Source organism: Phyllobates terribilis, unplaced genomic scaffold (assembly GCF_046119375.1).
Source record: "Phyllobates terribilis strain yellow unplaced genomic scaffold, ASM4611937v1 Scaffold_27__1_contigs__length_16484149, whole genome shotgun sequence".
Lineage (NCBI taxonomy): Eukaryota > Metazoa > Chordata > Amphibia > Anura > Dendrobatidae > Phyllobates > Phyllobates terribilis.
The window spans coordinates 13,424,291-13,446,989 of record NW_027362787.1 but is presented as its reverse complement, the minus strand read 5'-3'; the positions used below and the strand labels follow the sequence as shown (position 1 = coordinate 13,446,989).

Genomic DNA, 22,699 nt, shown 5'->3' with positions numbered 1-22,699 from the left:
CTGTAGTTATTTAGGTGAAAGCTCCAAAATGCTTGCCTAATATGTCTGTTTATCCAAAAGGAAGTAAAAAGGGAGAGCTAGAAAGATAGCATTGCATCACATTACATGGCAATGCAATGCACAGTTGCTGAAGTTGAACCAAAATGAGCTTGTAATCTGGCTTCTGCAACTTTGAACATGAAAAATCCAATGAGGAGAAGAAAAGCAAAGCCAAAGAGTCCATCCCAAAATCCGACAAACAAGCAAAATGAACAAAAAACATTGAATTCAATTCTTTCTGATTTTAGAAACTGCATTAAAGAAGGGGTGCACCGGTCCTGGAGATACTGCAATACCAGGTCAATGCGTGGAGTGGACAGAGCAAGCTCTTTTTCCATCTCCCTGTTCTAAAAATCCATTTAATATATGGTCCCCAGATAGGGGACGTATCAGATATTAAACTGATAAGAACAGATACTACACTTGATCTTAGCCAAAAGGCCGAGAAGCGATAACCAGAATTGGTTTCAAACTACGGAGCCACCCAAGGATCCTGAAAAGTCCATTTGTGGAGATGAGCTCCTGGACTCCCGTTAAGAAGACATGTTGTCAACCTCTAGATCCCTTACATGCCTGCACTTTTCGGCTTGCTGCTGCTGCAATCCACGCGTTTTAGATCTGCATAACTCCACCTCTTTAAACACAGCACCTTCACCCCCTGCTGTTCCCACCCGCCTCAACACCGTTGGAAGGGAGGAGAACCAATTAAGGCGGGGGGTGGGGTGGAACGAGCAGCTGTCTACCCTTAGCAGGAGGGCTCCTGATTACATACCTCTCCTGCTGCTGCTGCTGCTGGCTGTCCAGCAGCAGACTGAAGGTGGCTGCTGCTGTGCACAGGTATATAAAGGCTCAGAGCCTATTATGACACGCGCAGCCAGCATCCATTGCCACATTCCATCTACTGCAGGCAGGATACCTGGCTGGCTGAATGTCGCTGAGAAGCTCACAGAGACCGCCATAAGCAACAGTTTAACAGAATGCCACAGACTAATCAACCAAACTTTTTGGGTTGGGTTCTCTTTTATAGTCTGCAGGCATTAAATGAAAGAAGTCAGTGTTCCAGCAGAGGGAGACAACGTTTCAGAAAAGGCATTGTAGCAAACCAAAAAAGAAATTTTAAGCGCAGCAGAGTAACCAGCGCACATACCTGTTAGCTCAGGTGAGTTTAAAAGGCTGCTGTTGATAACAAGGGCATTTGCTAAATAGATGGTGTGTGTGCAACAATATACTGAAAGGTCAATTATATTGTGCAGCTTATCTCACCACCTGTAGTTATTTAGGTGAAAGCTCCAAAATGCTTGCCTAATATGTCTGTTTATCCAAAAGGAAGTAAAAAGGGAGAGCTAGAAAGATAGCATTGCATCACATTACATGGCAATGCAATGCACAGTTGCTGAAGTTGAACCAAAATGAGCTTGTAATCTGGCTTCTGCAACTTTGAACATGAAAAATCCAATGAGGAGAAGAAAAGCAAAGCCAAAGAGTCCATCCCAAAATCCGACAAACAAGCAAAATGAACAAAAAACATTGAATTCAATTCTTTCTGATTTTAGAAACTGCATTAAAGAAGGGGTGCACCGGTCCTGGAGATACTGCAATACCAGGTCAATGCGTGGAGTGGACAGAGCAAGCTCTTTTTCCATCTCCCTGTTCTAAAAATCCATTTAATATATGGTCCCCAGATAGGGGACGTATCAGATATTAAACTGATAAGAACAGATACTACACTTGATCTTAGCCAAAAGGCCGAGAAGCGATAACCAGAATTGGTTTCAAACTACGGAGCCACCCAAGGATCCTGAAAAGTCCATTTGTGGAGATGAGCTCCTGGACTCCCGTTAAGAAGACATGTTGTCAACCTCTAGATCCCTTACATGCCTGCACTTTTCAGCTTGCTGCTGCTGCAATCCACGCGTTTTAGATCTGCATAACTCCACCTCTTTAAACACAGCACCTTCACCCCCTGCTGTTCCCACCCGCCTCAACACCGTTGGAAGGGAGGAGAACCAATTAAGGCGGGGGGTGGGGTGGAACGAGCAGCTGTCTACCCTTAGCAGGAGGGCTCCTGATTACATACCTCTCCTGCTGCTGCTGCTGGCTGTCCAGCAGCAGACTGAAGGTGGCTGCTGCTGTGCACAGGTATATAAAGGCTCAGAGCCTATTATGACACGCGCAGCCAGCGTTCCATTGCCACATTCCATCTACTGCAGGCAGGGTACCTAGCTGGCTGAATGTCGCTGAGAAGCTCACAGAGACCGCCATAAGCAACAGTTTAACAGAATGCCACAGACTAATCAACCAAACTTTTTGGGTTGGGTTCTCTTTTATAGTCTGCAGGCATTAAATGAAAGAAGTCAGTGTTCCAGCAGAGGGAGACAACGTTTCAGAAAAGGCATTGTAGCAAACCAAAAAAGAAATTTTAAGCGCAGCAGAGTAACCAGCGCACATACCTGTTAGCTCAGGTGAGTTTAAAAGGCTGCTGTTGATAACAAGGGCATTTGCTAAATAGATGGTGTGTGTGCAACAATATACTGAAAGGTCAATTATATTGTGCAGCTTATCTCACCACCTGTAGTTATTTAGGTGAAAGCTCCAAAATGCTTGCCTAATATGTCTGTTTATCCAAAAGGAAGTAAAAAGGGAGAGCTAGAAAGATAGCATTGCATCACATTACATGGCAATGCAATGCACAGTTGCTGAAGTTGAACCAAAATGAGCTTGTAATCTGGCTTCTGCAACTTTGAACATGAAAAATCCAATGAGGAGAAGAAAAGCAAAGCCAAAGAGTCCATCCCAAAATCCGACAAACAAGCAAAATGAACAAAAAACATTGAATTCAATTCTTTCTGATTTTAGAAACTGCATTAAAGAAGGGGTGCACCGGTCCTGGAGATACTGCAATACCAGGTCAATGCGTGGAGTGGACAGAGCAAGCTCTTTTTCCATCTCCCTGTTCTAAAAATCCATTTAATATATGGTCCCCAGATAGGGGACGTATCAGATATTAAACTGATAAGAACAGATACTACACTTGATCTTAGCCAAAAGGCCGAGAAGCGATAACCAGAATTGGTTTCAAACTACGGAGCCACCCAAGGATCCTGAAAAGTCCATTTGTGGAGATGAGCTCCTGGACTCCCGTTAAGAAGACATGTTGTCAACCTCTAGATCCCTTACATGCCTGCACTTTTCGGCTTGCTGCTGCTGCAATCCACGCGTTTTAGATCTGCATAACTCCACCTCTTTAAACACAGCACCTTCACCCCCTGCTGTTCCCACCCGCCTCAACACCGTTGGAAGGGAGGAGAACCAATTAAGGCGGGGGGTGGGGTGGAACGAGCAGCTGTCTACCCTTAGCAGGAGGGCTCCTGATTACATACCTCTCCTGCTGCTGCTGCTGCTGCTGGCTGTCCAGCAGCAGACTGAAGGTGGCTGCTGCTGTGCACAGGTATATAAAGGCTCAGAGCCTATTATGACACGCGCAGCCAGCGTTCCATTGCCACATTCCATCTACTGCAGGCAGGATACCTGGCTGGCTGAATGTCGCTGAGAAGCTCACAGAGACCGCCATAAGCAACAGTTTAACAGAATGCCACAGACTAATCAACCAAACTTTTTGGGTTGGGTTCTCTTTTATAGTCTGCAGGCATTAAATGAAAGAAGTCAGTGTTCCAGCAGAGGGAGACAACGTTTCAGAAAAGGCATTGTAGCAAACCAAAAAAGAAATTTTAAGCGCAGCAGAGTAACCAGCGCACATACCTGTTAGCTCAGGTGAGTTTAAAAGGCTGCTGTTGATAACAAGGGCATTTGCTAAATAGATGGTGTGTGTGCAACAATATACTGAAAGGTCAATTATATTGTGCAGCTTATCTCACCACCTGTAGTTATTTAGGTGAAAGCTCCAAAATGCTTGCCTAATATGTCTGTTTATCCAAAAGGAAGTAAAAAGGAAGAGCTAGAAAGATAGCATTGCATCACATTACATGGCAATGCAATGCACAGTTGCTGAAGTTGAACCAAAATGAGCTTGTAATCTGGCTTCTGCAACTTTGAACATGAAAAATCCAATGAGGAGAAGAAAAGCAAAGCCAAAGAGTCCATCCCAAAATCCGACAAACAAGCAAAATGAACAAAAAACATTGAATTCAATTCTTTCTGATTTTAGAAACTGCATTAAAGAAGGGGTGCACCGGTCCTGGAGATACTGCAATACCAGGTCAATGCGTGGAGTGGACAGAGCAAGCTCTTTTTCCATCTCCCTGTTCTAAAAATCCATTTAATATATGGTCCCCAGATAGGGGACGTATCAGATATTAAACTGATAAGAACAGATACTACACTTGATCTTAGCCAAAAGGCCGAGAAGCGATAACCAGAATTGGTTTCAAACTACGGAGCCACCCAAGGATCCTGAAAAGTCCATTTGTGGAGATGAGCTCCTGGACTCCCGTTAAGAAGACATGTTGTCAACCTCTAGATCCCTTACATGCCTGCACTTTTCAGCTTGCTGCTGCTGCAATCCACGCGTTTTAGATCTGCATAACTCCACCTCTTTAAACACAGCACCTTCACCCCCTGCTGTTCCCACCCGCCTCAACACCGTTGGAAGGGAGGAGAACCAATTAAGGCGGGGGGTGGGGTGGAACGAGCAGCTGTCTACCCTTAGCAGGAGGGCTCCTGATTACATACCTCTCCTGCTGCTGCTGCTGCTGGCTGTCCAGCAGCAGACTGAAGGTGGCTGCTGCTGTGCACAGGTATATAAAGGCTCAGAGCCTATTATGACACGCGCAGCCAGCGTTCCATTGCCACATTCCATCTACTGCAGGCAGGATACCTGGCTGGCTGAATGTCGCTGAGAAGCTCACAGAGACCGCCATAAGCAACAGTTTAACAGAATGCCACAGACTAATCAACCAAACTTTTTGGGTTGGGTTCTCTTTTATAGTCTGCAGGCATTAAATGAAAGAAGTCAGTGTTCCAGCAGAGGGAGACAACGTTTCAGAAAAGGCATTGTAGCAAACCAAAAAAGAAATTTTAAGCGCAGCAGAGTAACCAGCGCACATACCTGTTAGCTCAGGTGAGTTTAAAAGGCTGCTGTTGATAACAAGGGCATTTGCTAAATAGATGGTGTGTGTGCAACAATATACTGAAAGGTCAATTATATTGTGCAGCTTATCTCACCACCTGTAGTTATTTAGGTGAAAGCTCCAAAATGCTTGCCTAATATGTCTGTTTATCCAAAAGGAAGTAAAAAGGGAGAGCTAGAAAGATAGCATTGCATCACATTACATGGCAATGCAATGCACAGTTGCTGAAGTTGAACCAAAATGAGCTTGTAATCTGGCTTCTGCAACTTTGAACATGAAAAATCCAATGAGGAGAAGAAAAGCAAAGCCAAAGAGTCCATCCCAAAATCCGACAAACAAGCAAAATGAACAAAAAACATTGAATTCAATTCTTTCTGATTTTAGAAACTGCATTAAAGAAGGGGTGCACCGGTCCTGGAGATACTGCAATACCAGGTCAATGCGTGGAGTGGACAGAGCAAGCTCTTTTTCCATCTCCCTGTTCTGAAAATCCATTTAATATATGGTCCCCAGATAGGGGACGTATCAGATATTAAACTGATAAGAACAGATACTACACTTGATCTTAGCCAAAAGGCCGAGAAGCGATAACCAGAATTGGTTTCAAACTACGGAGCCACCCAAGGATCCTGAAAAGTCCATTTGTGGAGATGAGCTCCTGGACTCCCGTTAAGAAGACATGTTGTCAACCTCTAGATCCCTTACATGCCTGCACTTTTCGGCTTGCTGCTGCTGCAATCCACGCGTTTTAGATCTGCATAACTCCACCTCTTTAAACACAGCACCTTCACCCCCTGCTGTTCCCACCCGCCTCAACACCGTTGGAAGGGAGGAGAACCAATTAAGGCGGGGGGTGGGGTGGAACGAGCAGCTGTCTACCCTTAGCAGGAGGGCTCCTGATTACATACCTCTCCTGCTGCTGCTGCTGGCTGTCCAGCAGCAGACTGAAGGTGGCTGCTGCTGTGCACAGGTATGTAAAGGCTCAGAGCCTATTATGACACGCGCAGCCAGCGTTCCATTGCCACATTCCATCTACTGCAGGCAGGATACCTGGCTGGCTGAATGTCGCTGAGAAGCTCACAGAGACCGCCATAAGCAACAGTTTAACAGAATGCCACAGACTAATCAACCAAACTTTTTGGGTTGGGTTCTCTTTTATAGTCTGCAGGCATTAAATGAAAGAAGTCAGTGTTCCAGCAGAGGGAGACAACGTTTCAGAAAAGGCATTGTAGCAAACCAAAAAAGAAATTTTAAGCGCAGCAGAGTAACCAGCGCACATACCTGTTAGCTCAGGTGAGTTTAAAAGGCTGCTGTTGATAACAAGGGCATTTGCTAAATAGATGGTGTGTGTGCAACAATATACTGAAAGGTCAATTATATTGTGCAGCTTATCTCACCACCTGTAGTTATTTAGGTGAAAGCTCCAAAATGCTTGCCTAATATGTCTGTTTATCCAAAAGGAAGTAAAAAGGGAGAGCTAGAAAGATAGCATTGCATCACATTACATGGCAATGCAATGCACAGTTGCTGAAGTTGAACCAAAATGAGCTTGTAATCTGGCTTCTGCAACTTTGAACATGAAAAATCCAATGAGGAGAAGAAAAGCAAAGCCAAAGAGTCCATCCCAAAATCCGACAAACAAGCAAAATGAACAAAAAACATTGAATTCAATTCTTTCTGATTTTAGAAACTGCATTAAAGAAGGGGTGCACCGGTCCTGGAGATACTGCAATACCAGGTCAATGCGTGGAGTGGACAGAGCAAGCTCTTTTTCCATCTCCCTGTTCTAAAAATCCATTTAATATATGGTCCCCAGATAGGGGACGTATCAGATATTAAACTGATAAGAACAGATACTACACTTGATCTTAGCCAAAAGGCCGAGAAGCGATAACCAGAATTGGTTTCAAACTACGGAGCCACCCAAGGATCCTGAAAAGTCCATTTGTGGAGATGAGCTCCTGGACTCCCGTTAAGAAGACATGTTGTCAAGCTCTAGATCCCTTACATGCCTGCACTTTTCGGCTTGCTGCTGCTGCAATCCACGCGTTTTAGATCTGCATAACTCCACCTCTTTAAACACAGCACCTTCACCCCCTGCTGTTCCCACCCGCCTCAACACCGTTGGAAGGGAGGAGAACCAATTAAGGCGGGGGGTGGGGTGGAACGAGCAGCTGTCTACCCTTAGCAGGAGGGCTCCTGATTACATACCTTTCCTGCTGCTGCTGCTGCTGGCTGTCCAGCAGCAGACTGAAGGTGGCTGCTGCTGTGCACAGGTATATAAAGGCTCAGAGCCTATTATGACACGCGCAGCCAGCGTTCCATTGCCACATTCCATCTACTGCAGGCAGGATACCTGGCTGGCTGAATGTCGCTGAGAAGCTCACAGAGACCGCCATAAGCAACAGTTTAACAGAATGCCACAGACTAATCAACCAAACTTTTTGGGTTGGGTTCTCTTTTATAGTCTGCAGGCATTAAATGAAAGAAGTCAGTGTTCCAGCAGAGGGAGACAACGTTTCAGAAAAGGCATTGTAGCAAACCAAAAAAGAAATTTTAAGCGCAGCAGAGTAACCAGCGCACATACCTGTTAGCTCAGGTGAGTTTAAAAGGCTGCTGTTGATAACAAGGGCATTTGCTAAATAGATGGTGTGTGTGCAACAATATACTGAAAGGTCAATTATATTGTGCAGCTTATCTCACCACCTGTAGTTATTTAGGTGAAAGCTCCAAAATGCTTGCCTAATATGTCTGTTTATCCAAAAGGAAGTAAAAAGGGAGAGCTAGAAAGATAGCATTGCATCACATTACATGGCAATGCAATGCACAGTTGCTGAAGTTGAACCAAAATGAGCTTGTAATCTGGCTTCTGCAACTTTGAACATGAAAAATCCAATGAGGAGAAGAAAAGCAAAGCCAAAGAGTCCATCCCAAAATCCGACAAACAAGCAAAATGAACAAAAAACATTGAATTCAATTCTTTCTGATTTTAGAAACTGCATTAAAGAAGGGGTGCACCGGTCCTGGAGATACTGCAATACCAGGTCAATGCGTGGAGTGGACAGAGCAAGCTCTTTTTCCATCTCCCTGTTCTAAAAATCCATTTAATATATGGTCCCCAGATAGGGGACGTATCAGATATTAAACTGATAAGAACAGATACTACACTTGATCTTAGCCAAAAGGCCGAGAAGCGATAACCAGAATTGGTTTCAAACTACGGAGCCACCCAAGGATCCTGAAAAGTCCATTTGTGGAGATGAGCTCCTGGACTCCCGTTAAGAAGACATGTTGTCAAGCTCTAGATCCCTTACATGCCTGCACTTTTCGGCTTGCTGCTGCTGCAATCCACGCGTTTTAGATCTGCATAACTCCACCTCTTTAAACACAGCACCTTCACCCCCTGCTGTTCCCACCCGCCTCAACACCGTTGGAAGGGAGGAGAACCAATTAAGGCGGGGGGTGGGGTGGAACGAGCAGCTGTCTACCCTTAGCAGGAGGGCTCCTGATTACATACCTTTCCTGCTGCTGCTGCTGCTGGCTGTCCAGCAGCAGACTGAAGGTGGCTGCTGCTGTGCACAGGTATATAAAGGCTCAGAGCCTATTATGACACGCGCAGCCAGCGTTCCATTGCCACATTCCATCTACTGCAGGCAGGATACCTGGCTGGCTGAATGTCGCTGAGAAGCTCACAGAGACCGCCATAAGCAACAGTTTAACAGAATGCCACAGACTAATCAACCAAACTTTTTGGGTTGGGTTCTCTTTTATAGTCTGCAGGCATTAAATGAAAGAAGTCAGTGTTCCAGCAGAGGGAGACAACGTTTCAGAAAAGGCATTGTAGCAAACCAAAAAAGAAATTTTAAGCGCAGCAGAGTAACCAGCGCACATACCTGTTAGCTCAGGTGAGTTTAAAAGGCTGCTGTTGATAACAAGGGCATTTGCTAAATAGATGGTGTGTGTGCAACAATATACTGAAAGGTCAATTATATTGTGCAGCTTATCTCACCACCTGTAGTTATTTAGGTGAAAGCTCCAAAATGCTTGCCTAATATGTCTGTTTATCCAAAAGGAAGTAAAAAGGGAGAGCTAGAAAGATAGCATTGCATCACATTACATGGCAATGCAATGCACAGTTGCTGAAGTTGAACCAAAATGAGCTTGTAATCTGGCTTCTGCAACTTTGAACATGAAAAATCCAATGAGGAGAAGAAAAGCAAAGCCAAAGAGTCCATCCCAAAATCCGACAAACAAGCAAAATGAACAAAAAACATTGAATTCAATTCTTTCTGATTTTAGAAACTGCATTAAAGAAGGGGTGCACCGGTCCTGGAGATACTGCAATACCAGGTCAATGCGTGGAGTGGACAGAGCAAGCTCTTTTTCCATCTCCCTGTTCTAAAAATCCATTTAATATATGGTCCCCAGATAGGGGACGTATCAGATATTAAACTGATAAGAACAGATTTTGCGTTTATATTTAAAATATCGTAGTCTTTATCTTTTCTTCAGAGCTTTAAAATAACATCTTCCATAGGTGATAGTTCCATATACTCAGGGCTCTTTTCTTTCCAAGCTTCTTCATATCCATTAGGTAGTACATATAAATTTCACTTAATGCCAGTCTTATACAATCCTTGACTTCTATATAGTCTCTTTTAAACAACAATATGTTTCTGGTCTTCCATAGAGCACTTTTAACACAACTCAAAGTGCACCATAAAACTCTCTCTTTTTCTTTCGTCATGTTTGGTAAAATCCCATATAAAACCACTTCATGGCTTAAAAAATTAAGACCAGATAAAAATTTTAAAAGCTCACCACAGTCTTTCCACACTTGCTGTGCAAAATCACAATTCCAAATAAGGTGCATAGTAGTCTCATCATTATTGCACTGATGCCTCGGGCAGGTTTGTATAGTGCTCAGTCTTCTTTTATACTGGAAATCACGAGTCGGTAAACATTCCTGCACAATCATCCAAGCTAAGTCTTTATGTTGATTCATCAGGTAAGGTGCATTTGTTAAATTCCATATTTTAGTGACTCTGCTATATGAATAATGGCTTATGGGCGTCAAAGTTTCTTTCTTTTTTAATTGCTGCAGCAGCTTCCTTGCATTCTTCAATGTCTCCATCTCAAAAGAATCTAGGCCATATAATCTGATAACTTTCTCCAGGATGGCATATTGTTGTGGAGGTGATAACAACACTGGGCTTGTTAAAGAAATGGATATCCACTTTCGCCTCCTAAAAATGTGGCCAGCTGCATATCTTAAAAAATGTGCCCAAGGGCTTGAAGCAAACATATATTTAAAACAGAGGCTAAAAAACTTGGAGTATAAAAACAGTTTGACGTTGGGAACATCCTTACCACCAAGGTGGTGCATCTTGTACATTGTTTCTCTCTTCACCTTTTCGAACTTAGAGTTCCACACAAATTCAAACAGCATTCTCTGTAATCTTCTCGCTGTAAGGTCACTTGGGGGATAAACATAACTGAGATATAACATGACAGGAAGCAGAAGGGCCTTAATAATTAAAACTTTACCTTCGATTGTTAATTTTCTTAATTTCCAAAAGTCAATCTTCTTTTGTATTTTGTCCCTTACTCCATCCCAGCTCTTCATTCCATCATTCTGTCGATCAAAAATCACGCCCAGAATTTTAATCTTCTCTGACTGCATCGGGAGATCAGGGATGGACACATCCGCCCAATTGCCACGGACAAAACAATCACATTTCTCAATGTTTAACTTAAAACCTGAGGCTTCACAAAAAAAATTGGTCGTTCTTATAGCTCTCCTGAGAGCGGCAGGTGATGAACAAAAAATAGTAATATCATCCATGTAGCCCATTACCTTCACATCTCTTCCATGTCCTCCAGGGATAGGGACACCTTTAATCACTTTATCCTCTCGTAGCATAGATAAAAGAGGCTCTATTGCACATATAAATAGCACTGGGGACAAAGGGCAGCCTTGCTTCACACCTGAATGCAAAAACACTTCATTAGACAAAAATCCATTGATTAAAATTTTACTAAAAGAGTTCTTATATAAAAGTGCCACTTGCTTGATAAAAATTTCAGGGAAGCCCATTTTTTTTAAAACCAACCATAAAAAACAATGAGAGACACGATCAAAAGCCTTTTGAAAATCCAACGATAAAATTGCTAAGTCTTGCTTCCTGGATTGCTGGTACCATATGACATCGCGGATGGTATTGAGATGCTCCACAACTCCTCTTCCTGGCACCCCACATACCTGGTCTTCATAAATAACTTTGGATAAAACTTTTTTAAAACGGTTCACTAAAATTTTGGACATCAACTTGTAATCAACATTCAACAGTGTGATTGGTCTCCAGTTTGCCAGATGGGATTTGGCTCCTTTTTTAAAAATCAGGGAGACCAGACCACTTCTCCAAGATATAGGCAGGATATCACACTTAAAAGCTTCTTTGATTACTAAAAACAAGTCGGGTTTTAAAAAATTCCAAAATTCACGATAAAATTCAACAGGCAAACCGTCAGAACCAGGGGTTTTCCCATAGGAAAAACTTTTGATAGCAGCATCTACTTCCGACAAGGTGACTTCAGTGCATAACAATTCTTGGTCTTCGCGGCTCAGACTATTTTTTAATGAATTAAGGGCATCTTCAGTAAAAGACTGGTCTATAGTTTTCTCATTAAAAAGCTGCTGATAAAACTGGTGAGCTTGGTTGAGCATACCTTCAGTTGTAGTTTCACCCTCTAATTCTGTTATCATTTCCTTAGCAGCAACTACTTTTTTAAAAAAAAATCTTGAGCACTTTTCATTTTTCTCCATCACTTCAATTTTTGAGTTATAAATTATTTCCTTACCCTTCGACTCTATACTCTTTTTAATTTCTTTTTTTGTTGCTTCAATTAAATCGTCCATTTCAAGTCCCACATCTCTTAGTTGATAACAGGTCTGCAATTTAGTAATAAGCCTTTTATGCCAAGCGGACTTTTCTCTTGCATTGGCTATGCTGACCTTGATAAAAAAACTTTTTATCTTCATCTTGCTGTATTCCCACCATTCTAGCAGAGTTAAAAATTTTTGTTGTTTTGTTCTTAAATAATTAAAAAACGCTTTAAAATCTGTTCTTACCTTAGGATCTTGTAACAATGTTGTATTTAGCCTCCAAACTCCTCTTGCCTTGACAAGCCCAGGTAATTCTAACTCTGATAGCAACATCTTATGATCTGAAAAAATGTTTGGGATTAAGACAACAGATTTGACATTCACATATTGGGACATGAAAATAAAATCAATACGAGATTTAGAAGAAGAGTTCTCCCAAGTATAACCGGGATCATTACTACGGATCTCTTTCCAGGAGTCTCTAAGAAAAAAATCAGTTAACAAATCCTTTAGTTGTTTCTCTGTTTTGTCTTTTTTAGGAACGGTGGAACTCCCGCTTCTCCCTTCACCAGGCAAGACACAATTGAAATCCCCACAGAACATCAGAGGCGATGAACCAGGTAGGTAATATTGCACATCTTCAAACAACTGATGTCTCTCTTCCTTCACCGGAGAAGCATAAATGTTCAAAAGTCTAAAGTCCACACCTTTAAAACTAATATTTAAGAAAAGAGCACGTCCAGAAGAAATGTCCACAAAAGAGTTGATTTTAAAGTCATGCGACCTAAACAGCACTCCAATGCCAGAGGAACGATTTTCATTATCTCCGGACCAGATAGAGGGCCCATGAGGCCAATCTTTTCTTAAATCTGCATAATTCATATCAAAGTCAATGTTACATTCTTGCAAACAAAAGACATCACAGTCCACTGTTGACAGGTAGGAAAACAAAGCAGCCCTTCTTGTAGAGCCCCTTATACTCCTCACATTGAGCGAGGCTACTTTAATTGATGAGGTCATGATAGGTTAGTTCAGGTCACACTACTGTCAGAATCAGACATAAAGCCCACCGATGTTAACGGGCTCTGCACTTCTGAGTCCGAAAAAGAAATGTTTATAGGGTCTGAAGGCCTTGGCTCCTCAGGAGGGGCAGCGGGAGCCATTGGCTTGTATTGCAGAAGACTTGGTTTTAATGGACACTTCTTGGAAGTCTCCCTGGCCACATTCTCATCAGACCTATCATCTGTTTTCCTTTTCCTACGAGTTTCCAGCTCCATTGCTTCTTCCTCCGAGCTAAATGTCCCGATTTCAGCAGAGGGACTCCCCTCCACCACCATATCACCCGGATCAGAATCAGCAGCCCAGTCCTTAGATGAAGCTTCCCTCCTCTCAGGACGGACAGGTTTCTCAGCTGGAGGTTTCTGCATAGACGTGGGCTTATGCGCAGCAGGAATAGGAGAACTGGCAGGTTTTCCCTGTGCAGCAGGCACTGAAGTGCTTGTGGACCCGCCTACAGGGGGTTGTGTTCGCACAGTAGATACAGGAGCACCGGTGGGACCCCCCTTAGCAGCAGGAGCAGGAGGGTTGGTTGGCTTCCTCTGTGCAGCAGGTGCAGACGTACCACCTGATGTACTAGCAGGCTTGGTCTGTGGAGCAGGTACTGGAGAGCTAGAAGACTGCCCCCGCGCTGTAGACGCACCCGCAGGAGCAGGAACAGCAGAGGGTTGCCTCTGCCCCCCGGGAGCAGATGGAGGCACACGGGCAGGTTGCTTTGCCAGCGTTTCAGCATAGGTTTCCGCCTTTTTCTTCAAAGGACACTCCCGGAAGGAGTGACCTGGGACCCGGCAGATGTTGCACACCATCTCATTGGTACAGTCCATTGTGGCATGTCCATGCTTGTAGCACTTCTTACAGATTGCCACCTCCTCCTTGCAGTTCTCATAAGTGTGACCGAAACACATGCATTTCCGGCAGAAGAGGGGCATGTCCGGGTAGAAGAGGCGCCCCCGCTCCCTACCGATCAGGAAACTTGACGGAGGATGACGCTGACCACCAATGCCATTTGGATCTTCACAAAATTTAACAAAAAATTTATGCTTTCCCGTCCAGAGGTTTTCCTCATTCATGACCTTGTGGGAATACCGCAGTTCTGGGAAATAGTTTTGAAGAAAGCAAATAATATTAACTAAGGGAACATGAGGGTTGCTCATCTGAACCACGAGCGGCTTCTCTCCACCGGAGTAAAGGATGACAAAAGTGAGTCCTTTAAGATCCTCATCTGAAAGGTGCAGGTGAATCTGGCGGAAGAGGTTCTGGCACGCATACTCCGACTCCAGAGTCAAAGTGAAGGAACCGGGGCGATCTTGAAGGGCCAGGATGTCTTCCCTCTTTACTCCTAGGATCTCCAGCAGCACTCTCCTCACGAAAAACTTCAAGGTCATCTTCTCCTTGGATGCATCGTCCACTTCGATTTTGAAAGAGTTCTTGATGCGAAGGTCACCAGCTCTGGCATAGCGCACTGCGGCCGCTACTGCTGATGCCATCTTCAAAAGGTAGATAGGGTCGATCGCCTTCTTGGTTTCTTTGCGTATCTGCCCCCTAAAGCAGCATGAGGCTTAAGACGGCTTTTACACCGCCGATGCCTCAAGGCCAAGGGCACGATTGGCTTAGAATCCTTCTGGCAAGATGTGGTATCTTAGCCAAAAGGCCGAGAAGCGATAACCAGAATTGGTTTCAAACTACGGAGCCACCCAAGGATCCTGAAAAGTCCATTTGTGGAGATGAGCTCCTGGACTCCCGTTAAGAAGACATGTTGTCAACCTCTAGATCCCTTACATGCCTGCACTTTTCGGCTTGCTGCTGCTGCAATCCACGCGTTTTAGATCTGCATAACTCCACCTCTTTAAACACAGCACCTTCACCCCCTGCTGTTCCCACCCGCCTCAACACCGTTGGAAGGGAGGAGAACCAATTAAGGCGGGGGGTGGGGTGGAACGAGCAGCTGTCTACCCTTAGCAGGAGGGCTCCTGATTACATACCTCTCCTGCTGCTGCTGCTGCTGGCTGTCCAGCAGCAGACTGAAGGTGGCTGCTGCTGTGCACAGGTATATAAAGGCTCAGAGCCTATTATGACACGCGCAGCCAGCGTTCCATTGCCACATTCCATCTACTGCAGGCAGGATACCTGGCTGGCTGAATGTCGCTGAGAAGCTCACAGAGACCGCCATAAGCAACAGTTTAACAGAATGCCACAGACTAATCAACCAAACTTTTTGGGTTGGGTTCTCTTTTATAGTCTGCAGGCATTAAATGAAAGAAGTCAGTGTTCCAGCAGAGGGAGACAACGTTTCAGAAAAGGCATTGTAGCAAACCAAAAAAGAAATTTTAAGCGCAGCAGAGTAACCAGCGCACATACCTGTTAGCTCAGGTGAGTTTAAAAGGCTGCTGTTGATAACAAGGGCATTTGCTAAATAGATGGTGTGTGTGCAACAATATACTGAAAGGTCAATTATATTGTGCAGCTTATCTCACCACCTGTAGTTATTTAGGTGAAAGCTCCAAAATGCTTGCCTAATATGTCTGTTTATCCAAAAGGAAGTAAAAAGGGAGAGCTAGAAAGATAGCATTGCATCACATTACATGGCAATGCAATGCACAGTTGCTGAAGTTGAACCAAAATGAGCTTGTAATCTGGCTTCTGCAACTTTGAACATGAAAAATCCAATGAGGAGAAGAAAAGCAAAGCCAAAGAGTCCATCCCAAAATCCGACAAACAAGCAAAATGAACAAAAAACATTGAATTCAATTCTTTCTGATTTTAGAAACTGCATTAAAGAAGGGGTGCACCGGTCCTGGAGATACTGCAATACCAGGTCAATGCGTGGAGTGGACAGAGCAAGCTCTTTTTCCATCTCCCTGTTCTAAAAATCCATTTAATATATGGTCCCCAGATAGGGGACGTATCAGATATTAAACTGATAAGAACAGATACTACACTTGATCTTAGCCAAAAGGCCGAGAAGCGATAACCAGAATTGGTTTCAAACTACGGAGCCACCCAAGGATCCTGAAAAGTCCATTTGTGGAGATGAGCTCCTGGACTCCCGTTAAGAAGACATGTTGTCAAGCTCTAGATCCCTTACATGCCTGCACTTTTCGGCTTGCTGCTGCTGCAATCCACGCGTTTTAGATCTGCATAACTCCACCTCTTTAAACACAGCACCTTCACCCCTTGCTGTTCCCACCCGCCTCAACACCGTTGGAAGGGAGGAGAACCAATTAAGGCGGGGGGTGGGGTGGAACGAGCAGCTGTCTACCCTTAGCAGGAGGGCTCCTGATTACATACCTTTCCTGCTGCTGCTGCTGCTGGCTGTCCAGCAGCAGACTGAAGGTGGCTGCTGCTGTGCACAGGTATATAAAGGCTCAGAGCCTATTATGACACGCGCAGCCAGCGTTCCATTGCCACATTCCATCTACTGCAGGCAGGATACCTGGCTGGCTGAATGTCGCTGAGAAGCTCACAGAGACCGCCATAAGCAACAGTTTAACAGAATGCCACAGACTAATCAACCAAACTTTTTGGGTTGGGTTCTCTTTTATAGTCTGCAGGCATTAAATGAAAGAAGTCAGTGTTCCAGCAGAGGGAGACAACGTTTCAGAAAAGGCATTGTAGCAAACCAAAAAAGAAATTTTAAGCGCAGCAGAGTAACCAGCGCACATACCTGTTAGCTCAGGTGAGTTTAAAAGGCTGCTGTTGATAACAAGGGCATTTGCTAAATAGATGGTGTGTGTGCAACAATATACTGAAAGGTCAATTATATTGTGCAGCTTATCTCACCACCTGTAGTTATTTAGGTGAAAGCTCCAAAATGCTTGCCTAATATGTCTGTTTATCCAAAAGGAAGTAAAAAGGGAGAGCTAGAAAGATAGCATTGCATCACATTACATGGCAATGCAATGCACAGTTGCTGAAGTTGAACCAAAATGAGCTTGTAATCTGGCTTCTGCAACTTTGAACATGAAAAATCCAATGAGGAGAAGAAAAGCAAAGCCAAAGAGTCCATCCCAAAATCCGACAAACAAGCAAAATGAACAAAAAACATTGAATTCAATTCTTTCTGATTTTAGAAACTGCATTAAAGAAGGGGTGCACCGGTCCTGGAGATACTGCAATACCAGGTCAATGCGTGGAGTGGACAGAGCAAGCTCTTTTTCCATCTCCCTGTTCTAAAAATCCATTTAATATATGGTCCCCAGATAGGGGACGTATCAGATATTAAACTGATAAGAACAGATACTACACTTGATCTTAGCCAAAAGGCCGAGAAGCGATAACCAGAATTGGTTTCAAACTACGGAGCCACCCAAGGATCCTGAAAAGTCCATTTGTGGAGATGAGCTCCTGGACTCCCGTTAAGAAGACATGTTGTCAACCTCTAGATCCCTTACATGCCTGCACTTTTCGGCTTGCTGCTGCTGCAATCCACGCGTTTTAGATCTGCATAACTCCACCTCTTTAAACACAGCACCTTCACCCCCTGCTGTTCCCACCCGCCTCAACACCGTTGGAAGGGAGGAGAACCAATTAAGGCGGGGGGTGGGGTGGAACGAGCAGCTGTCTACCCTTAGCAGGAGGGCTCCTGATTACATACCTCTCCTGCTGCTGCTGCTGCTGGCTGTCCAGCAGCAGACTGAAGGTGGCTGCTGCTGTGCACAGGTATATAAAGGCTCAGAGCCTATTATGACACGCGCAGCCAGCGTTCCATTGCCACATTCCATCTACTGCAGGCAGGATACCTGGCTGGCTGAATGTCGCTGAGAAGCTCACAGAGACCGCCATAAGCAACAGTTTAACAGAATGCCACAGACTAATCAACCAAACTTTTTGGGTTGGGTTCTCTTTTATAGTCTGCAGGCATTAAATGAAAGAAGTCAGTGTTCCAGCAGAGGGAGACAACGTTTCAGAAAAGGCATTGTAGCAAACCAAAAAAGAAATTTTAAGCGCAGCAGAGTAACCAGCGCACATACCTGTTAGCTCAGGTGAGTTTAAAAGGCTGCTGTTGATAACAAGGGCATTTGCTAAATAGATGGTGTGTGTGCAACAATATACTGAAAGGTCAATTATATTGTGCAGCTTATCTCACCACCTGTAGTTATTTAGGTGAAAGCTCCAAAATGCTTGCCTAATATGTCTGTTTATCCAAAAGGAAGTAAAAAGGGAGAGCTAGAAAGATAGCATTGCATCACATTACATGGCAATGCAATGCACAGTTGCTGAAGTTGAACCAAAATGAGCTTGTAATCTGGCTTCTGCAACTTTGAACATGAAAAATCCAATGAGGAGAAGAAAAGCAAAGCCAAAGAGTCCATCCCAAAATCCGACAAACAAGCAAAATGAACAAAAAACATTGAATTCAATTCTTTCTGATTTTAGAAACTGCATTAAAGAAGGGGTGCACCGGTCCTGGAGATACTGCAATACCAGGTCAATGCGTGGAGTGGACAGAGCAAGCTCTTTTTCCATCTCCCTGTTCTAAAAATCCATTTAATATATGGTCCCCAGATAGGGGACGTATCAGATATTAAACTGATAAGAACAGATACTACACTTGATCTTAGCCAAAAGGCCGAGAAGCGATAACCAGAATTGGTTTCAAACTACGGAGCCACCCAAGGATCCTGAAAAGTCCATTTGTGGAGATGAGCTCCTGGACTCCCGTTAAGAAGACATGTTGTCAACCTCTAGATCCCTTACATGCCTGCACTTTTCGGCTTGCTGCTGCTGCAATCCACGCGTTTTAGATCTGCATAACTCCACCTCTTTAAACACAGCACCTTCACCCCCTGCTGTTCCCACCCGCCTCAACACCGTTGGAAGGGAGGAGAACCAATTAAGGCGGGGGGTGGGGTGGAACGAGCAGCTGTCTACCCTTAGCAGGAGGGCTCCTGATTACATACCTCTCCTGCTGCTGCTGCTGCTGGCTGTCCAGCAGCAGACTGAAGGTGGCTGCTGCTGTGCACAGGTATATAAAGGCTCAGAGCCTATTATGACACGCGCAGCCAGCGTTCCATTGCCACATTCCATCTACTGCAGGCAGGATACCTGGCTGGCTGAATGTCGCTGAGAAGCTCACAGAGACCGCCATAAGCAACAGTTTAACAGAATGCCACAGACTAATCAACCAAACTTTTTGGGTTGGGTTCTCTTTTATAGTCTGCAGGCATTAAATGAAAGAAGTCAGTGTTCCAGCAGAGGGAGACAACGTTTCAGAAAAGGCATTGTAGCAAACCAAAAAAGAAATTTTAAGCGCAGCAGAGTAACCAGCGCACATACCTGTTAGCTCAGGTGAGTTTAAAAGGCTGCTGTTGATAACAAGGGTATTTGCTAAATAGATGGTGTGTGTGCAACAATATACTGAAAGGTCAATTATATTGTGCAGCTTATCTCACCACCTGTAGTTATTTAGGTGAAAGCTCCAAAATGCTTGCCTAATATGTCTGTTTATCCAAAAGGAAGTAAAAAGGGAGAGCTAGAAAGATAGCATTGCATCACATTACATGGCAATGCAATGCACAGTTGCTGAAGTTGAACCAAAATGAGCTTGTAATCTGGCTTCTGCAACTTTGAACATGAAAAATCCAATGAGGAGAAGAAAAGCAAAGCCAAAGAGTCCATCCCAAAATCCGACAAACAAGCAAAATGAACAAAAAACATTGAATTCAATTCTTTCTGATTTTAGAAACTGCATTAAAGAAGGGGTGCACCGGTCCTGGAGATACTGCAATACCAGGTCAATGCGTGGAGTGGACAGAGCAAGCTCTTTTTCCATCTCCCTGTTCTAAAAATCCATTTAATATATGGTCCCCAGATAGGGGACGTATCAGATATTAAACTGATAAGAACAGATACTACACTTGATCTTAGCCAAAAGGCCGAGAAGCGATAACCAGAATTGGTTTCAAACTACGGAGCCACCCAAGGATCCTGAAAAGTCCATTTGTGGAGATGAGCTCCTGGACTCCCGTTAAGAAGACATGTTGTCAACCTCTAGATCCCTTACATGCCTGCACTTTTCGGCTTGCTGCTGCTGCAATCCACGCGTTTTAGATCTGCATAACTCCACCTCTTTAAACACAGCACCTTCACCCCCTGCTGTTCCCACCCGCCTCAACACCGTTGGAAGGGAGGAGAACCAATTAAGGCGGGGGTGGGGTGGAACGAGCAGCTGTCTACCCTTAGCAGGAGGGCTCCTGATTACATACCTCTCCTGCTGCTGCTGCTGCTGGCTGTCCAGCAGCAGACTGAAAGTGGCTGCTGCTGTGCACAGGTATATAAAGGCTCAGAGCCTATTATGACACGCGCAGCCAGCGTTCCATTGCCACATTCCATCTACTGCAGGCAGGATACCTGGCTGGCTGAATGTCGCTGAGAAGCTCACAGAGACCGCCATAAGCAACAGTTTAACAGAATGCCACAGACTAATCAACCAAACTTTTTGGGTTGGGTTCTCTTTTATAGTCTGCAGGCATTAAATGAAAGAAGTCAGTGTTCCAGCAGAGGGAGACAACGTTTCAGAAAAGGCATTGTAGCAAACCAAAAAAGAAATTTTAAGCGCAGCAGAGAAACCAGCGCACATACCTGTTAGCTCAGGTGAGTTTAAAAGGCTGCTGTTGATAACAAGGGCATTTGCTAAATAGATGGTGTGTGTGCAACAATATACTGAAAGGTCAATTATATTGTGCAGCTGATCTCACCACCTGTAGTTATTTAGGTGAAAGCTCCAAAATGCTTGCCTAATATGTCTGTTTATCCAAAAGGAAGTAAAAAGGGAGAGCTAGAAAGATAGCATTGCATCACATTACATGGCAATGCAATGCACAGTTGCTGAAGTTGAACCAAAATGAGCTTGTAATCTGGCTTCTGCAACTTTGAACATGAAAAATCCAATGAGGAGAAGAAAAGCAAAGCCAAAGAGTCCATCCCAAAATCCGACAAACAAGCAAAATGAACAAAAAACATTGAATTCAATTCTTTCTGATTTTAGAAACTGCATTAAAGAAGGGGTGCACCGGTCCTGGAGATACTGCAATACCAGGTCAATGCGTGGAGTGGACAGAGCAAGCTCTTTTTCCATCTCCCTGTTCTAAAAATCCATTTAATATATGGTCCCCAGATAGGGGACGTATCAGATATTAAACTGATAAGAACAGATACTACACTTGATCTTAGCCAAAAGGCCGAGAAGCGATAACCAGAATTGGTTTCAAACTACGGAGCCACCCAAGGATCCTGAAAAGTCCATTTGTGGAGATGAGCTCCTGGACTCCCGTTAAGAAGACATGTTGTCAACCTCTAGATCCCTTACATGCCTGCACTTTTCGGCTTGCTGCTGCTGCAATCCACGCGTTTTAGATCTGCATAACTCCACCTCTTTAAACACAGCACCTTCACCCCCTGCTGTTCCCACCCGCCTCAACACCGTTGGAAGGGAGGAGAACCAATTAAGGCGGGGGGTGGGGTGGAACGAGCAGCTGTCTACCCTTAGCAGGAGGGCTCCTGATTACATACCTCTCCTGCTGCTGCTGCTGCTGGCTGTCCAGCAGCAGACTGAAGGTGGCTGCTGCTGTGCACAGGTATATAAAGGCTCAGAGCCTATTATGACACGCGCAGCCAGCGTTCCATTGCCACATTCCATCTACTGCAGGCAGGATACCTGGCTGGCTGAATGTCGCTGAGAAGCTCACAGAGACCGCCATAAGCAACAGTTTAACAGAATGCCACAGACTAATCAACCAAACTTTTTGGGTTGGGTTCTCTTTTATAGTCTGCAGGCATTAAATGAAAGAAGTCAGTGTTCCAGCAGAGGGAGACAACGTTTCAGAAAAGGCATTGTAGCAAACCAAAAAAGAAATTTTAAGCGCAGCAGAGTAACCAGCGCACATACCTGTTAGCTCAGGTGAGTTTAAAAGGCTGCTGTTGATAACAAGGGCATTTGCTAAATAGATGGTGTGTGTGCAACAATATACTGAAAGGTCAATTATATTGTGCAGCTTATCTCACCACCTGTAGTTATTTAGGTGAAAGCTCCAAAATGCTTGCCTAATATGTCTGTTTATCCAAAAGGAAGTAAAAAGGGAGAGCTAGAAAGATAGCATTGCATCACATTACATGGCAATGCAATGCACAGTTGCTGAAGTTGAACCAAAATGAGCTTGTAATCTGGCTTCTGCAACTTTGAACATGAAAAATCCAATGAGGAGAAGAAAAGCAAAGCCAAAGAGTCCATCCCAAAATCCGACAAACAAGCAAAATGAACAAAAAACATTGAATTCAATTCTTTCTGATTTTAGAAACTGCATTAAAGAAGGGGTGCACCGGTCCTGGAGATACTGCAATACCAGGTCAATGCGTGGAGTGGACAGAGCAAGCTCTTTTTCCATCTCCCTGTTCTAAAAATCCATTTAATATATGGTCCCCAGATAGGGGACGTATCAGATATTAAACTGATAAGAACAGATACTACACTTGATCTTAGCCAAAAGGCCGAGAAGCGATAACCAGAATTGGTTTCAAACTACGGAGCCACCCAAGGATCCTGAAAAGTCCATTTGTGGAGATGAGCTCCTGGACTCCCGTTAAGAAGACATGTTGTCAACCTCTAGATCCCTTACATGCCTGCACTTTTCGG

The 22,699-nt window shown here is 44.2% G+C and overlaps 13 non-coding genes and 1 pseudogene across 13 annotated transcripts; all 14 read right to left on the bottom strand.

Moving 5' to 3' along the window:
- Positions 1-301: 301 nt before the first annotated feature.
- Positions 302-492, bottom strand: LOC141177063 (U2 spliceosomal RNA). Its single transcript, XR_012253693.1, has one exon. It is a non-coding gene; the product is annotated as a U2 spliceosomal RNA (small nuclear RNA).
- A 1,114-nt stretch (positions 493-1,606) lies between these two features.
- Positions 1,607-1,797, bottom strand: LOC141177062 (U2 spliceosomal RNA). The gene has a single exon (XR_012253692.1). It is a non-coding gene; the product is annotated as a U2 spliceosomal RNA (small nuclear RNA).
- A 1,112-nt stretch (positions 1,798-2,909) lies between these two features.
- LOC141177061 (U2 spliceosomal RNA) lies at positions 2,910-3,100 on the bottom strand. The gene has a single exon (XR_012253691.1). It is a non-coding gene; the product is annotated as a U2 spliceosomal RNA (small nuclear RNA).
- Positions 3,101-4,218: 1,118 nt separating this feature from the next.
- LOC141177060 (U2 spliceosomal RNA) lies at positions 4,219-4,409 on the bottom strand. The gene has a single exon (XR_012253690.1). It is a non-coding gene; the product is annotated as a U2 spliceosomal RNA (small nuclear RNA).
- A 1,115-nt stretch (positions 4,410-5,524) lies between these two features.
- On the bottom strand, positions 5,525-5,715 carry LOC141177443 (U2 spliceosomal RNA). Its single transcript, XR_012254037.1, has one exon. It is a non-coding gene; the product is annotated as a U2 spliceosomal RNA (small nuclear RNA).
- A 1,112-nt stretch (positions 5,716-6,827) lies between these two features.
- LOC141177058 (U2 spliceosomal RNA) lies at positions 6,828-7,018 on the bottom strand. Its single transcript, XR_012253689.1, has one exon. It is a non-coding gene; the product is annotated as a U2 spliceosomal RNA (small nuclear RNA).
- Positions 7,019-8,133: 1,115 nt separating this feature from the next.
- Positions 8,134-8,324, bottom strand: LOC141177057 (U2 spliceosomal RNA). The gene has a single exon (XR_012253688.1). It is a non-coding gene; the product is annotated as a U2 spliceosomal RNA (small nuclear RNA).
- Positions 8,325-9,439: 1,115 nt separating this feature from the next.
- LOC141177743 (U2 spliceosomal RNA) lies at positions 9,440-9,615 on the bottom strand (annotated as a pseudogene).
- A 6,231-nt stretch (positions 9,616-15,846) lies between these two features.
- Positions 15,847-16,037, bottom strand: LOC141177056 (U2 spliceosomal RNA). The gene has a single exon (XR_012253687.1). It is a non-coding gene; the product is annotated as a U2 spliceosomal RNA (small nuclear RNA).
- A 1,115-nt stretch (positions 16,038-17,152) lies between these two features.
- LOC141177055 (U2 spliceosomal RNA) lies at positions 17,153-17,343 on the bottom strand. Its single transcript, XR_012253686.1, has one exon. It is a non-coding gene; the product is annotated as a U2 spliceosomal RNA (small nuclear RNA).
- Positions 17,344-18,458: 1,115 nt separating this feature from the next.
- Positions 18,459-18,649, bottom strand: LOC141177053 (U2 spliceosomal RNA). Its single transcript, XR_012253684.1, has one exon. It is a non-coding gene; the product is annotated as a U2 spliceosomal RNA (small nuclear RNA).
- A 1,115-nt stretch (positions 18,650-19,764) lies between these two features.
- Positions 19,765-19,955, bottom strand: LOC141177052 (U2 spliceosomal RNA). The gene has a single exon (XR_012253683.1). It is a non-coding gene; the product is annotated as a U2 spliceosomal RNA (small nuclear RNA).
- Positions 19,956-21,069: 1,114 nt separating this feature from the next.
- Positions 21,070-21,260, bottom strand: LOC141177051 (U2 spliceosomal RNA). Its single transcript, XR_012253682.1, has one exon. It is a non-coding gene; the product is annotated as a U2 spliceosomal RNA (small nuclear RNA).
- Positions 21,261-22,375: 1,115 nt separating this feature from the next.
- Positions 22,376-22,566, bottom strand: LOC141177050 (U2 spliceosomal RNA). Its single transcript, XR_012253681.1, has one exon. It is a non-coding gene; the product is annotated as a U2 spliceosomal RNA (small nuclear RNA).
- Positions 22,567-22,699: the final 133 nt, after the last annotated feature.